This window comes from Canis lupus, chromosome 7 (assembly GCF_011100685.1).
Source record: "Canis lupus familiaris isolate Mischka breed German Shepherd chromosome 7, alternate assembly UU_Cfam_GSD_1.0, whole genome shotgun sequence".
Taxonomy (NCBI): domain Eukaryota; kingdom Metazoa; phylum Chordata; class Mammalia; order Carnivora; family Canidae; genus Canis; species Canis lupus.
In genome coordinates this window covers 26,226,515-26,241,788 of record NC_049228.1, presented here as the reverse complement: position 1 = coordinate 26,241,788, position 15,274 = coordinate 26,226,515, and the positions used below count along the sequence as shown (strand labels likewise).

Genomic DNA, 15,274 nt, shown 5'->3' with positions numbered 1-15,274 from the left:
TGCGAAATATTGTCTTATGTTATCAGCGAGGGAAGGAGCCAGAGCCAACTGTCCGTGGCCGTGAGAAGACGCTGGTGTACTCCTTCTATTTGCTTACTCGTCTATTCATAGTTGCCATTCGTGTTTGCAGGTTCATGCACACATTCATACACATCAGATGAAAAACATGCCCCCTGTGTGTACAGACCGAACCATGTGCACTACCTTACACTAGTAAAGGCAAGTGTAAATACGCATCCTGAGGCAAACAGGATGCGTGTTTGCGTTTGACAAGCATCAAACACCAGAAACTTGCTCCCGGCACAGCCTCATCTCTGACCTGCATCTCTGACTTGCTGTTCTCTGTGCTTCCTTCCATCTGGCTCCTGCTGCCTGAGCTCCCAGGGGTGAAAGCCTCCTTTGGCTCAGATCCTGAGGACACCTGGAGTGTGCCTGGAGGCTGGCCCGCTTTTCTAGGGGCCCCAGGGCTGGGGCTGCCTGTGCGCGCGTGTGGCCACCGCGGGGAACAAGGTGAGGCCTGGACGTGTGTCGCTGGCGGGCGCAGCCGCATGTTCCACTGCGCTCGGAACGCTCGGGCTCAGCCCAGCCCGCACAGGGCCGTGGGCACGGCAGCCTCTGATGTGGCCTCTGATGTGTCTCATCTCTGGAAACCCTGACTTTCAGGCTGTGTCAGAGCTGCCCCCAAAGAAAGTGACCGGGCTTGGAGCAGGGTGGGGAGAGGAAGGCGCCCCCGGCAGCCAGCGGGAGCAGCAGCTGCCCCGAGGGCCGAGGCCGAGGCCGACTGTGGGGAAGGGCGGTGGGGAGCAGCCCGGTGGGTGGAGGCGCTGCGGCGCAGGGAGGCGCGCCGGGCAGGGGAGATGCAGTCCCAGGCCGGACTCCAACTTCTCAGCAATCGTTTGCCCTCTTCCTTCCAGTGCTTGCTTGTTTGTTTTTAAGCATAAAGCTGAAATAAACAGGAGGAGCTGATTCTCGGAGCCCCTTCTGCGTCCAGGCCGGTCACACTCGCTCCAAATAGGATTCTATTCCCAGGACTAACGTGCTGGCGGCACCCAGAGTGCTTGTCACCCTCCGTCTGGCAATGCAGTGACTGTCACACGAAGACTCTTCTGGTTCGAGCCGTGTTTCTGACTGGGCGACCTGTAGGAGGAGGACTGGCCTGCTCTCTGCCTCCCGCCCCAAGGCAGCGCCGAGCTTGGGCCCAGGAGGTCAAGCATCGAGGGTAGAAGCAGGGACACCTACGCTGCGCCTTTCCCTTGCCCACTCCGGCAACTGACAGCCCGCCTGGCTCACATTCTGGGGAGGGACTGAATTGCCAGAGCCTGTAGATGCGTTTTGAGTAGAACAGGCCAGGTAAAGCAAACAGCATGAAATGTGTTAGGTCTTCAGCCTGCCCCTAGTTTTGTCATCTAAGAGCTCCAGAAAAGACCCCCCACTGAGGGTTTGCTGCTAGAAGCCTGGAGGGCCGGGGCCAGTTCCCGCTCCATTGTATCCCCACAGTGGCATACAGTGCCTGATGCTCCGCAGAAGCTGGGAGAAGGACTGATTAGCCCCTGGCTTTGTGGTGGCACCTCAGTCTGTAACTCGCCCCCTCTCTCCAACTCCAGATAGGAAGGAAGGACAGATGACTAGCAGGAAATGAACCAGGAAAGGCAAGAAGAAATCAAAGCATCTACTCAAAAAGTATGACCTGAGGTAAGTCGTGAAGGTCTAATACTGTGCTTTTGTTAAAGAGCTACCGTCCTCCCTGTTCAGGCCGGGTGAACGTAGGGAGGGGCAATAGTCATGGAGAAGAAGGACTTTGGGGTCAGATGTTGATTTTAAATGGAGAAAGCTTGGATTTCAGTAACAAAAAAAAAGGTGGCTGGTGGTGGACCCCAATTCGGGTGTCTTTGGGTGCCTCTAAATTAAAAATTACATTCTGGGGATCTGGAAAGCACTGTGGGAGTCAGGGGAGGCAAAACCTCATCAAATGCAGTTTCATGTTCTCACATTGAATCTCACTGGAAAGTTAGGTGGGTGGAGGACTAGATGTCAGCTCAGGATGAGCTCTGCTGTCTTGGCGAGCTCTGCTATGGCTCCCGGGCACGTTCTTAGGGCCTGCACCCCCGTCTGGGTGGAGCTGACCTTTCTTCTTCTCAGGAGCCTGCAGGGCTCAGGCCAGGTGCCCAAAACATTGTCACTGCCCTTTACTGAAGCTCTCATTCTCTTTGAGCAGCGACTCAGTGCCCTTACTGTGGGTTTATGAGGTCTCTTTTGGTTGCAAGTGACAGAGATTCAACTCAAATAGGCTTATACACTAGGATGAAAGAAAGAAAGAAAGAAAGAAAGAAAGAAAGAAAGAAAGAAAGAAAGGAAATGTTATGGCTTCTACAACTTATAAAATGTAGGGGTAAATTCCAAGATTAAGGTGCTGCTGGATTCAGATACTCTGATGCCACCAAGTATCTTTCTTTGCCCATTTCTCAGCTCCAATCATTGGGGCCAGCGGGACTCATGGTTTTAACAACTGAGCCAGAAGGGATCTAAGTGGGATTAGCTGTGACTGAGCTACATGGACAGGGAGGAGAGAGCAGGTTGTCCATCAGAGAAAATTGGACTGTTTATTTTTACGATTTATTTGGGGGGGGGAGAGAGAGAAAGCAGGGGAGCAGCAGGCAGAGGGAGAGGGAGAAGCAGACTGCCCACAGCAGGGACCCTGATGCAGGACTTGATTCCAGGACCCTGGAGCCATGACCTGAGCCAAAGGCAGATGCTCAACCAACTGAGCCACCCAGGTGCCCCAAGAAAATTGGACTGTTGTTACCACATGTGAAGCAGTGTTGGCAGGGCAGTTCACACTTTAGTGGACAAGTGCAGTCACTGGTGAGGATTTCTGCATCCTCCCCACAAGTTAAGTGCTCATTTACAAACACTTTGTCTCCCTATCTAAGTCTCTCTATCTTAAGGGCTTGGCTCCTAAATTGGGTCCCCCATCCTCACTCCCCTCCCAGTTCCCTGTAGGAGCTGAGTTTGGTGGGGAGATGGGTTTGTTTATTTTGTTTTTTTAGAAAGTTGGCTATTTCTTGTGGAGGGCAATCATCAAGAGTAGGTAAATATCATTTCACTATTTCTAGTCCAGTGAAACCATCAAGAAGTACAATTTCAGGGTGTCTCAGTCAAATGAATAAATAAAAAATTAAATTAAGTTAAATTAATTAAAATTTTAAAAAAAGAAGTGCAATCTCTGCTCTTAGATGGGGACAAAAGTAAAGTTGCTCAAACTAATTATCTTGGGGGCAAAAGAGCATCATAGATTTGTCTGCATTGAACTAAAAGGTCATGTTGTTTGAACCTTATCTCCAGGGAGGTCAGGGTGTTTCCAGCCTGCTGTGGGACCCAGCTGGCCTTGACTGACATTGGGAGAATGGAGGTTTGGGGCCTGGCTCTGCCACTTGCAACCTGAGTGAGCCTGACTAATTCACTTTTTTCCTGTGTTTCAGTTTTTGTTTTCTTTAGTATTAGTTTTTCGGACAATATGTTTTCTCTTTGATATAGTCCATTCCTTTTGTAGTAGTTGATTTTTAGCTGATACTTCAAATCTGTATAATAATACGGGTTGTATCTTCCCCACATTTGAAGGTGGAAGAACTTAGGCACCATCAGGATCAAATGAAAGAGAGTCTTTCTGTCTGATTCAAGAAGAGCATGAGTGACGATAACATTTAACCTTTCTTTTGGGACAAGGGGTGTCACTGAGGACGTGGGTATCTTCAGTGTGGACCAGACTGGGTATCTTGGGACACAATCCATCGGCTCTCAGGAGTCTACTGACTTGGTACACGATGCTGCCCACCCTCTGCAAGCAGACGCCCCTTGCATGCCTGAAGTGTGGAGAACACGAGACAGGGAAGGAGACACCCAGGCGTGAGAAACTTCTGAATATGGCATTTTTAATATTTAATTGCTCTGAGATATTTTATTCTTGAAAGTGGTGTGCTGCCAGCCAAGATGCTCAGGGCACTTTGGGAGGGCCTTTCATCTCAGATCTCCAGCTGGACAGACAATGAGGAGCTTACACCGGATGGTCGCACTGTGTGAAGCCCAGGGCGGGGTCTGCACCTGGCACAGGGTGGGTGCGGAGGGGTTACGGGAACAGACGGCTGAGTGCTAAGAGCCGATCCGCTCCTAACTCCAGAGACGGTGAACACAGGTGTCTCCCCACTGGGATGGGAAACAGTATGCAGGTGAAAAATGTGAAGAAATGGACAACGCAAAAAAAAAAAAAAAAATGTGTCCAGTAAACTAGAGAAAGGGGATACAGGGAGAAGAGATTTTTGGGAGGAGATGTTATGACACTTTGCTTCTGCCACCGAGGCCTTGTGTGAAAGGGAGTGCTTTCTGCTGCCCTCTGACCACTTCCTTAGCACCCACTTCACTCTGCGGAGCTGCAGCTGGAAAAGAACCAACCCAGGAGTGTTGGGAAGAGGCTGCTTCAGTGAGCACAGCCACTGGGTCATGTGTCTTCCGTCTCTGCACCCATCCCGTGCAGGGGCCCCCTCCCCTGGCCTACATGGTGGTGGTGGTTACCCTGACCACAAGGCTGAGCTGTGCAGGAGGTTACACACATGCGCGTGCACACGTCAGGAGGCTGGGGTGACAAGTCCTCAGTGTGTATAGTAAGGAGGAAAGTGCGGAACTGTGAGGTAACTTAATTCAGAGCTGCAAGATGAAGGGACCTTGCTCCCTCAGCTGACACGTCCCCCTCCCCACCCCTTCGAGGATCAGAGCCAGGCCCAGGGCTGACATCCCCTTTTCTTTCCTGTCCAGTAACCTTGATATGTGAACAATGAGACATGCAAGGATCAGGGCAGTGGAGGATGGAGGGCACTCACGGGTTAGATTACAGTGGAGAAGCAGCTGACTCAGCCACCTGTCAGTGGCTGTCTGGAGATGCATTCAGGTTTCCGTGTACGTTCAAACCAGTTCGGGGGGGTAGGACAGGTTAGATGTGGACAGCAAGTTGCAAATGTTAACCTCTGTAGTGGTGATGGGGGCGGGTTTCTGAGGCTAGCAATCAAAGGGCAGGCAGGCCAGCCTCCACAGCAGCATGGTGTGGGACAGGAGACAGCTGGGAGGTCCTTGGGAGGCGGGCAGGGGCTCAAGCACAGGTGCCAGGGGCTTGGCACAGGGAGGAGAGCTGGCACAGGAGAGCAGGCCGTGGAAGACAGCAGTGAGCAAAACAGGGCCTGCGTTTATAGGAAGGAACATGTGGGCAGGAACCCTGGGGAGCAAGGCTCCATTCCTAGACGGCCCTGGGTCATGGGCCCTAGAACTGATTTACATCCAGCCTCTGCCCCTTAATAGTTGTGTGTGTGATTTTGGAAAAGACACTCAACCTTTCTGAGCTTCCACCTCCTGATCTGCCAAGGAGCATGTTTAACCTTATTGGCTTATTTTGAGGAGTCAACATGAGACTCCATGCAGAGGATCTGATTCAGTATCTGAATATAAGGGGCACCCAGTAAACATGAATATTCGTGTATTTTGTAAACAATTCTGGGGCACCAGGTGGCTGTGTGTTAAGAACCAGGGTGTGAAGTCAGACCTGGACCTGCAGCAAAAGTGACCTAAGTATATTGCCCATCTGGAAATCGGACTGACCCTAGAGCTCAGCCTACAGTTGCATCATCTGTAACGTGCAATACGTTTTGAAAAGGGGGGATGGGTGGAGTTCAGAGCCAGTGGTGGCCTGAGCTGGAGTGGGCTGGCCTCTGAGAGTTCTGTTGCTTGAAGACCAAAGCTCCGGCATGTTGACTCAGGGCTGGCCAGGCTGTAGCCCATCAAGGAGGGCCAGATGGCACAGGGCAGCAAGGGTTTCCCTGTGTTCCTATGTGGCCTGGTTTTTGTTAAGTGCAGCTGATTTTCTAGGATTTAGTTTCCTGTTTGGGTGGAATGGGCATGAAGCCTATTTCTGGCTGACTTCCAGTAGCAGCAGCTTTCAGCATGTCAGCTGTGCCTCAGGGCTCGCAGGGATCTCGGGAGTCTGGCCATGCCAGTGTGCGAGCGCTTCCCTGTGGTTAAGGAGCTGCATGCTCTCATGTTTTTCCTACCAATCCTTCCGATCTCTTCCCTTTCTCCAGTTTTCAGCCTCTCTTTCCTCACCAACCCTTTATTTCCTACCTTGCACCTCTTTTGCTTCCATTCCCCTAACTGACCTGTTGCTCATCATGGAATCATGCTGTCTGGAGCTAAGAGAGAGTTCAGGATAACCTAGTGCAACCTCCTGCTTAGACATCTCTTGGAACCGGGAACTGACAGCAGCCCGGGGTGGCTCCTTCTGTTTGTAGCACTCTGACTGTCCCACAGGAGGAATCCACCGATGGAAGAACCCTGCCTTTGCGGAACTTGGAGTTTAGGGGAGCAGAACCTTCCCGTTTGGCTCTAGTTTTCCCCCTTGGGTCTAAAGAGGCAAGCAAACCTTAGGAAATATTTACTGAGCATTTCCTGGTGGCCGCCTCTGGGCTAGAGATTGCGATTGCAAAACTGAAAAGAAAGTATCCCTGTAGTGAAGATGTTTGAGTTTAGGAAATAGGAGAGATTTCCAGTGTCTTGGCCTTTTAAGTGCTACAATAAACCCCCTGTACCTGGGGAAGGTTTTCACAGTGGTGTTGTCTGAACTGACTTTGGAAGGAAGAGTTCATCAGGAAGACCAAAGGACATTGTGGGCAAAGGCCATTCCCAAGTGTAATTTGGGGATATTGGGCTAAGTGAGGCAGCTAGAATAAGATAAATAGGATTAACTATGAATGGAGGGCACAAACCAAGCAATGGGCTGGAGTGATGGAGAAATCCCCAGGAAAGAGGATGAAAATCACATGTAACGTGACATGGGCATCACACACAGGGTGTGGTGCAGTGAGATCTAGGAGCAGGAGCCCTGAAGAATGGAGGTGTGGGCTGGTCTGGGAATTCTTTGTGGAAGAACAGCCTTGCTGGACTTTTGTGTCCTCTTCTGCCAACAAAGGAGGTGGCAATACCTGGGCTGCCTGTCTTGAGGTGCAGGTGAGGAGAGGGGGAGGGTGCAGTCTGGCAAGCCTCAATGCCTGGAACACAGTGCCTTTAGGGAGGTGAGGATAGTTCATGATTGAGAATGAGGCAGATGAGTGTTATAAAAAAACAGGAGGGGCATGGAGGGGTGAGGGGGCCAGTGTGGGGATTGAAAACTGTGAATGAAGACCTTCAACTTAGAATTCAGGTTCCCTAGAATGACAAGAAAGATTTTGATGTTATGCATTGGGGGGAGGGGAATCACCTGTCAAAAGTTCTAAAGACATGTGAGCCTCTGTGGGACAAGAGAATGGCTATAGAAAGAAGAGAAAACTAAAAAGTGACAGGGTGGTATGGTGAAAGACCTGAATTCAAATCTGAACTCAGCCACTTCATGAGTTCTTCAACTTTTCCAAATCATTTCGAAATGCAGATAATATCTACCTTAGAGCGCTGCTTGAGAGGCAAATAAGAAAATGTATAGAGTGCCTGGCATATAGTAGTCACAAAATAAATGTTTCTGTCCTTCCTCTCTCCTCCCCACAGAACATTGCATCAGCATTTTGACTATGAGGGATGGGAAAGGCCAGCGGATTTGAGAAAAAGTGAAGAAAGCAGGGACATCCCACCCAACTAGGAGCTCCTTAAGGAATCGCGCCACAGCCATGTCTTTGCACCCTCCATGGTGCTTTGCATGAATTGGTGCTCGAGAACATAGAGATGGAATTGGACAGAAATAAAAGCTGCATTTTCCTGTCCAGATATTTACGACATGGTGGGGAAGCACTAGGAGATAAGACCGGTTTTTCTTCCCAACTCTTCCACACACTGACTGTGGCCTTGGGAGAATGTTCTCACCTCTCTGGGGCTCAGGACCACATCTGTGAAATAAGGGGTGCAGCAGGATGATCTCCACCTTATTCTAGTGATGAGATTTGAGAGCCCTGTAAGGTTTGGGGTTGACATGACAATATTGCAACTGGTTTGCAAATGAGCCCCAGAGATTGAGAGCCTCATTTGTAAACTAACAAACTGCTACAGAACTCAGGACTCTTCACTTATTGGGTTGAGGCTGTTCTTTTCCTATTGTCCCATGGCCCTGTGACAGCAAACCATATCTCAGACTCAGAGGCTGGGCACCAAAAAGTTGATTCTCGTGAGACCCCGAAGATGGAAGTCTCTCGAGGCATCCAGATGCACAGATCTCACCAACATCTGCTAGACACTCAAAGGAAACAGTGGGTGACAAAAACAACGACTCTGACATTTGTGTCAGTGTTTGGTACATCTGACTTTCCCACAGACCTACCATGACATGTGTTTTTGCAATGAAGCATTTCAAACATCAATAAGGAGCTCATAAAAGAGCCCACAAGACTCAGGCATTTCTAGCCTTAAAACATGTTGTTTAGTGGTGTGCCCCACACCCAATCTCACCTCCTCATTGCCCTGGAGGAAGCGAGCTCCCAGCCCTATGCTCATGGGGTAGTCCTAAGCACTCTTGTTTCCTAAACATTTTCACATTGTCCCCTTTTTGTGTTAGAATTTTGGCTCAAATACCAACAGGCTGTGTAATCCTAGGCAAGTCGTTTAACATATTTGAATGTTAGTTTCCTCATTTGTATTCATCTCGTCAACAGATAGTTATTGAGTGCCTTTAATACCAAGTACTATTCTAGATTTGGAATTTACAGATAGCCCTTTCTCTTTCTAATTGTCAGAAATCCAGACAGTTAGACATTCGTATGTCTTAGTAACCAACGTATGACCTCAGCACTGTTTTTCAGTGGTTCCAATGTATTATTGAGCATACGAGGACTCAGGAGAAAAGATGGGTCAACCTGCTTACACTACAAAGCTGTAGTAATCAAAGCAGTGTGATATTGGCACAAAAATAGGCACATAGATCAATAGAACAGAAAAGAGAGCTCAGAAATAAACCCATACTTGTATGGTCAATCTACAACAAAGGAGGCAAGAATATAAATAAGGAAAAGACAGTCTCTTCAATAAATGGGAAAACTGGACAGCCACATGCAAAAGAATGAAACTAAACAACCACTTTCTCATGCCATACACAAAAATAAATTCCAAATGTTAAAGACCTATATGTGACACCAAATAAATAAATAAATAAATAAATAGTCCAATTAAAAATGGGCAGAGAACCTGAATAGACCTTTTCCAAAGAAGACATTCAGATGGCCAAGAGGCACATGAAAAGATGCTCAATATCACTCATCATCAGGGAAATGCAAATCCAAACCACAGTGAGAGATCACCTCACACCAGTTGGAATGGCTAGAATCAAAAAGACAAGAAACAACAAATGTTGGTGAGGATGTGGAGATAAAGGAATCCTCATACACTGTTGATGGGGATGCAAATATGGTGGAAAATAGTATTGGAGATCCCTCAAAAAGTTAAAAATAGAAATACCATACGATCCAATAATTCCACTACTGGGTATTTACCCAAAGAGAATAAAAACAATAATGTGTGAAAAGATATATGCACCCCTGTGTGTATGTGTGTGTGTGTGTATACATATACATACATACATAATTGAATATTACTCAGCCATGAAAAAATGAGATCTTGCCATTTATAGATGAATGAACCTAGAGGGTATTATTCTAAGTAAAATAAATTAGAGAAAAACAAATACTGTATGATTTCATTTACATGGGAAATTTTAAAAAGCAAAACAAAGAGCAGAAAAAGACCCATAAATACAAGGAAGAAATTGATGGTTGTCAGAGGAGAGGAGATGGAGGGATGAGCACAATGAGAGAAGGGAGGTGGGAAACACAGGCTTCCAGTTATAGAATGAATAAGTCATGAGGATAAAGGACACGGCATATAGAATGTAGTCCGTGGCATTGTAATAGCATTGTTTGGTGACAGGATGTAGCTACACTTGCGGTGAGCATAGCATAACCTATAGAGAAGTTGAATCACTATGCTATACATCTAAAACTAATGTAACACTGTATGTCAACTATACTTCAATAAAACTATAAAAAATTGGGGCACCTGGCTGGCTCAGCCAGTTAAGCACCCAGCTCTTGATATCTGCTCAAGTCTTGATCTCAGTGAGGTCATGAGTTCAGGTCCTGCATTGGGCTCCATGCTGGGCTTAAAAAAAAATCAAATAAAAAGATGGTCAGTCTGCTGAGCCACCACCTAAATAAACTTCATCATGTCAGTGTCAGCCACCAGGGTTCTAACTGAAGAAAACTTGATAAAAAGCCTTTTGAGAGAAATAGTGACTGCACTGAATGGTACTAAAACTTTTGAGTCAAGAGGGAAGACAGTCTTGCCCTGGCTTTGTGGGACATACTTTGGGTTGCAAGGAGGTCACCAGGAGGCAGGAAAGACCAAAGGCTGCCCTGGGATCCAGCTGCATTATTTTTTTTTCTAGCTGCATTATTAATGAGTTGGAAGCCTTCGGGTGTAACCCTGTGCGGTTCCTCTCAAATGTTTTCTGACTCGTCTCAGGGTTTAGGAGCCAAAATTTGATGGAAAACTGAGAAAATAAAGGAGTTGTGATTTGAGGGTTCTATAAAACTACTATATAGGGAGTTTGGTAACAATTGCTTCCATATACACATTAGTCGCCCAGAACTGTACTAGACTGGGTATACAATAGAATGCAGAAGATATACATGATTCTATATCTATAATTTATGAAATTGTGATAAGTACCAGAAAAGGAAAAAAAAAAAACTCTGAGTATGATGACAGAGAATACTAACTGGGATTATCTCATTTTGATGGAGCAACCAGTGAAAACCTCTGAGGAAGTGATATTTATTTGAAGACAGAAGGATTTTGGGAGCTGGTCATATGAAAGTAGGGCAGTGGTAGGGTAAAGAACATTCTGGCCAATGGCTGCATCTCGGGCCAAAGCCCTGAGGTGGACAGGAACTTGTCACATTTGATGAACTGAAAGGCCCATGTGAGAGGAGGAGAGTAAAAAGAGCTGCAGAGTCAGGAAGAGCCCAGATAACGAGGGGCTTGCAAGTGACACTAAACGTTTCAGAGATTTTATTCTAAATGACAATAGAAAGGCACTAAAATGTTATTTCTGTCAAGGCAGAAGGACGTGACCAAATTAACACTTGCATCAGTGACAACTGAAGGAGGGACACGGCCTCAGAGAAGGGAGGGAAAGTACGATGTTGCTGCGCTTTCCTGTGGCAGCAGCCGGCCGCTGGCACCTGCAGAGTGTCTCCAGAGGATGCAGAAGAATCTGACTTCCTACTGGAGTCCTGCTTCTGACTTCAGACTCTTCTGTGTTCAGAAACTCGGCCATCAGGTATTTGTTGAGTTTTCACCCAGTATAGACACGGTATACCACGTGTAATTCGTCAATGCTCAGTGTTGACTTTTTATCCTCTTGCCGGTCCCCAAGGAAGACTTAGCTGCTGGTTCCATCAAGCACTACTCAGGCGACCACTGAGTCACACCTGGAGCTCTGGGCCACCGTGCACCGAGTCAGCTCGCCTGCTAAAACACGGGAGGGACAGAAGGGAGAGAAGCCCCTTCTTCCTCTTCTGTTCTTTTAACCTCCATGTGGCTAACTTGCTAAAATGGGGAAAGATCATTGGAATTCTTCTACCAAAGCGTTAGGACAATTTCTGAAGGGAATTACAATGCTAAAGGGACCATCATAAAAGATAATTTGAATTTCATCTAATGAGGTAAGATACCTAAGAAATTCTAACATGTACAAGGAGTGTTCTCTGATTTGATCCTGCACTGAAATTTGCTCCCAAGCCTCACCCACATACTGTTAAATCTCTATGACAGGAAATCCTACCTCTTATCTAAAAGAACCCACCAGTTCTGAGTCTTTCTCCCTCATCCATCCTCAAGGAACTCTGGTTCCAGAGTCAGAGACGCTGCCAGCACAAGCAGGAGAGATGAGATGAGAAAGAGAGAAGTTCCTCAATTAGTTTCCCACAGTTGGGAGCTGCCAGCCTGCTGGCCCTTTGATTGATTTATTCAATGCATTTTTAGAAAAAAAGTTTGTTTATTTTTAGTCATCTCTACATGCAACGTAGGGGTCAAACTCATGACCCCGAGATCAAGAGTTGCATGCTCTAACGACTGAGGCAGCCAGGTGCCCCTACAGTGCATCTTTCGAAGGCAAATATATGTTTTCCCTCACACTCCCCCACCCAGGAATCACAGAATTAAGATCTTATTTGAAAAGATAATATCTGCTAATGAACAAGGTTCTGGTAGTACTCTCAAACTATGGCAAGTCCCTGTTATTGTTTGTTAGCGTATTTATTTCTCCACACAATTTTGCCAACATATGATATTTGGTGGCATTATCAAAGAGCAATACGGGTGTTTAAAGACTGCTCTCTGCCTCCATTTCTGTTCAGATTCTCCCCAGGATTAGAGGACACTGGATGGGTTGGGGGCAGATGTTAGGATTCTGATCCCTCCTATCATGGATTAAATCAAGACATAGGGCAGAGGGAGATGTGGAAGTATAGCAGAATTCTTGCTGAAAATGCTAGAAGCTTCTGTGGGAGTTTGAGAGAGAAAAGCAGGGCGTATGTGAGCCTGAAACAGAGGAGTCCATCGGTCCACCGGCAGACTCTCTGCAGATCCTGGTTGTTGGACATTGACTTGCACTTTTTCCTGCAACTTGTCCCCACTCCACCTTCTTTTATCTTTAGTGGAAGACCATCAGTTCTGTTAAGTTTATGGATGAATTACATGTAGGAAGATTTGCTGCATTTCCAACAATAGGATAACATTTGTTAAGAGCTTCCTTTGAAGCTAGAGACTGTTTTAAGTGTATCAAATGCTTTGACTCATTTAGTGCTCACAATGCCCTATGAAATAAGTACTGTTATGATCAGGCCCATTTTTAACAAAGATTTTATTTATTGATTCATGAGAGACACAGAGAGAGAGGCAGAGACATAAGTAGTGGGAGTAGCAGGCACCCCACAGGGAACTCAATGTGGGACTTGATCCCAGAACCCCAGGATCAGGACCTGAGCCAAAGGCAGACACTCAACCACTGAGGAGAGACAGTGACCTGTCCAGTTCATATAGCTTATAAGTAGAAGAGCTGGGATTTGAACCCCAGGCAGCTTATTCAAACCCCTAAGCATCATGCAACACTTTCTTTCCTCCCCATCCTCGATATGGTGTGTTTTTTCACTTATTTAAGTCTTTGACACCTTCAGTAAAATTTTCATAGCATAAAAAATATGAATCTATACAATTTTTGTCAGAGTTATACAAAATACTTTCAAGGTAGGTTTTTTTTTTTTTTTTGGTTGTATGTATGGTGGAATTCTTAAAGTTACACATTCTGATCCTTACTTATGAACTTTAAACTTGCCAGATTTCATAACTATGAGTAAAGCCACATGTGAGTTCGAAAGCACTTAATAACTCTGCCAACCTTGAAAAGATAGTGGGAACCTTATACAGTCATTCTGCTCTCATCTATCACACTGTCTCATGAGTGGAGAGTAGGGTGTGGGCAGAAGTGTCTGGAGAGGAGGCAGTGCCAGCTGTTGGAGTCTAACTGGAAGGAGCCCTGTGTGTCATGCTAGAGAATTTGTACTACTTCTGGTTTCAAACCTTCCAACAGGAGGCTTTAGGCAAGAAAGTGAGGTAATTGAGTTTTTTTTTTTTTCGGAAGCGTGATGCTTGTATCGTTTTGCGCGGTGAATTGTGCTCAGGAAAGCTGGTGGGAGGGAGGGCAGTCAGGGTGCCATCGCATGATTGCAGGTGAGAGATCATAGAAGTCTAACCTAAGACAATAACAGGAAAAATAGAAATGGAGAGGGTGTGCTGAGGTGAGAAACAGGCTCGGGGAAAATCAGCAGGCTAAATGTTGCAGGAGAGAAAGAGAGGAGCTGAAGTTGTCATCAGAGAGATTGACGTCAAGCGAAACGTCAAGGTAGTATGGAGAGAGGGTGTAGGTGGACAGAAGGTGCCAGAGAAATAAATTTGGTGTTGGGTTGGCCCAGATGGAGAGCCAGAATGGCTTCAGAAATGCCAAAGCATGACGTAAATGCTATTGAAATCTGAAAATGGGGCCCTCTGGTAAAATGGAAAATAGGATTTTGTGAGAGGTTTTTTTTTTCTTTTTTTAAAGATTTTATTTATTTATTCATGAGAGACACACAGAGAGAGGCAGAGACATAGGCAGAGGGAGAAGCAAGTTCCCTGAAGGGTGCCTGGTTTGGGACTAGATCCCAGGATCCCGGGGTCACAACCTGAGCCAAAGGCAGATGCTCCACCACTGAGCAAGGTGCCTCCTTGTGAGAGGTTTATGTGGTTTATATGGGAGCATGATTGGAACTGCAGCCAAGCACTTAGGAGTTACTGGCATATAAATAGTAGTTGAAGCCAGAGAACAGAGTGAGATCTGTCCAGATAGAGATCCCATCTTTAGTTAAAAAACAAACACGTAAGGCAACCAGGTAAGTTTGAACATCAGATAAATGGCAAATATCTTTTTTTTTTGCAAATTTCATGTAATGTTTAGGACATAGTTATCCTAAAAATGATGTATTTATGTGAAATTCAACCTTAACTGGGCACCATGAATTAAAACTGACAACCATATCACATGCTGCAAGCAAGGGCCTGCAGGGATGAGGAAGGCCATTGCCATGGCGAAGTGGCATGGGAAGGAGAGTGGGGGAGGGATGGGGATAGGTGGGTCTGCCAGCCAACAAGGGACACCAATGCTTGCTCCATGAGGTCAGGGGCTGCCCAGCTCCAGCTGACTGGGTTTGGCTGACCTCCAGGGTATCCAGTATTCTAATGTTTCAAAACATAATAAAAAACATTTGTATTTTTTAATGTGGGCTATCCCAAATTTAGAAGGGAAAAAACATAGTGAGGTACAAACAAGACAGGTCTATGGGTTCCATAAGGCATATCAGCCACTGGTTTGCAATGTCTGATTGAATCTCTAGAGGAGGGATGGAGCAGGTTTTGATAGTGCTTTACAGTGTTGGGGTAAACAGTGTTTGGGTGTGGGGAAAGGATGGCAGCCAGGGATCGATCCCCTCATGCAAAATATAAGATGTGGAAGCGACTCTTCTGGCTCTGACTCCATGGTCTCACCTCTTGGGGTCTGGACGCACCCTGCTGGCCCCTCTCCCTGGAGCTGGCCAGTGGACAAAGGCCATCTTTTCTTGCAGGGCCTGAGAAAAGTTAAGGCAATCCCACCAGCGGTTCAGGTAGCAGGCAG

The 15,274-nt window shown here is 46.6% G+C and overlaps 1 long non-coding RNA gene across 1 annotated transcript; it reads left to right on the top strand.

Moving 5' to 3' along the window:
- Nucleotides 1–927: 927 nt before the first annotated feature.
- LOC111096886 lies at nt 928–8,987 on the top strand. Its single transcript, XR_005361645.1, has 3 exons — nt 928–1,350; nt 1,605–1,692; nt 7,573–8,987. It is a non-coding gene; the product is annotated as an uncharacterized LOC111096886 (long non-coding RNA).
- Nucleotides 8,988–15,274: the final 6,287 nt, after the last annotated feature.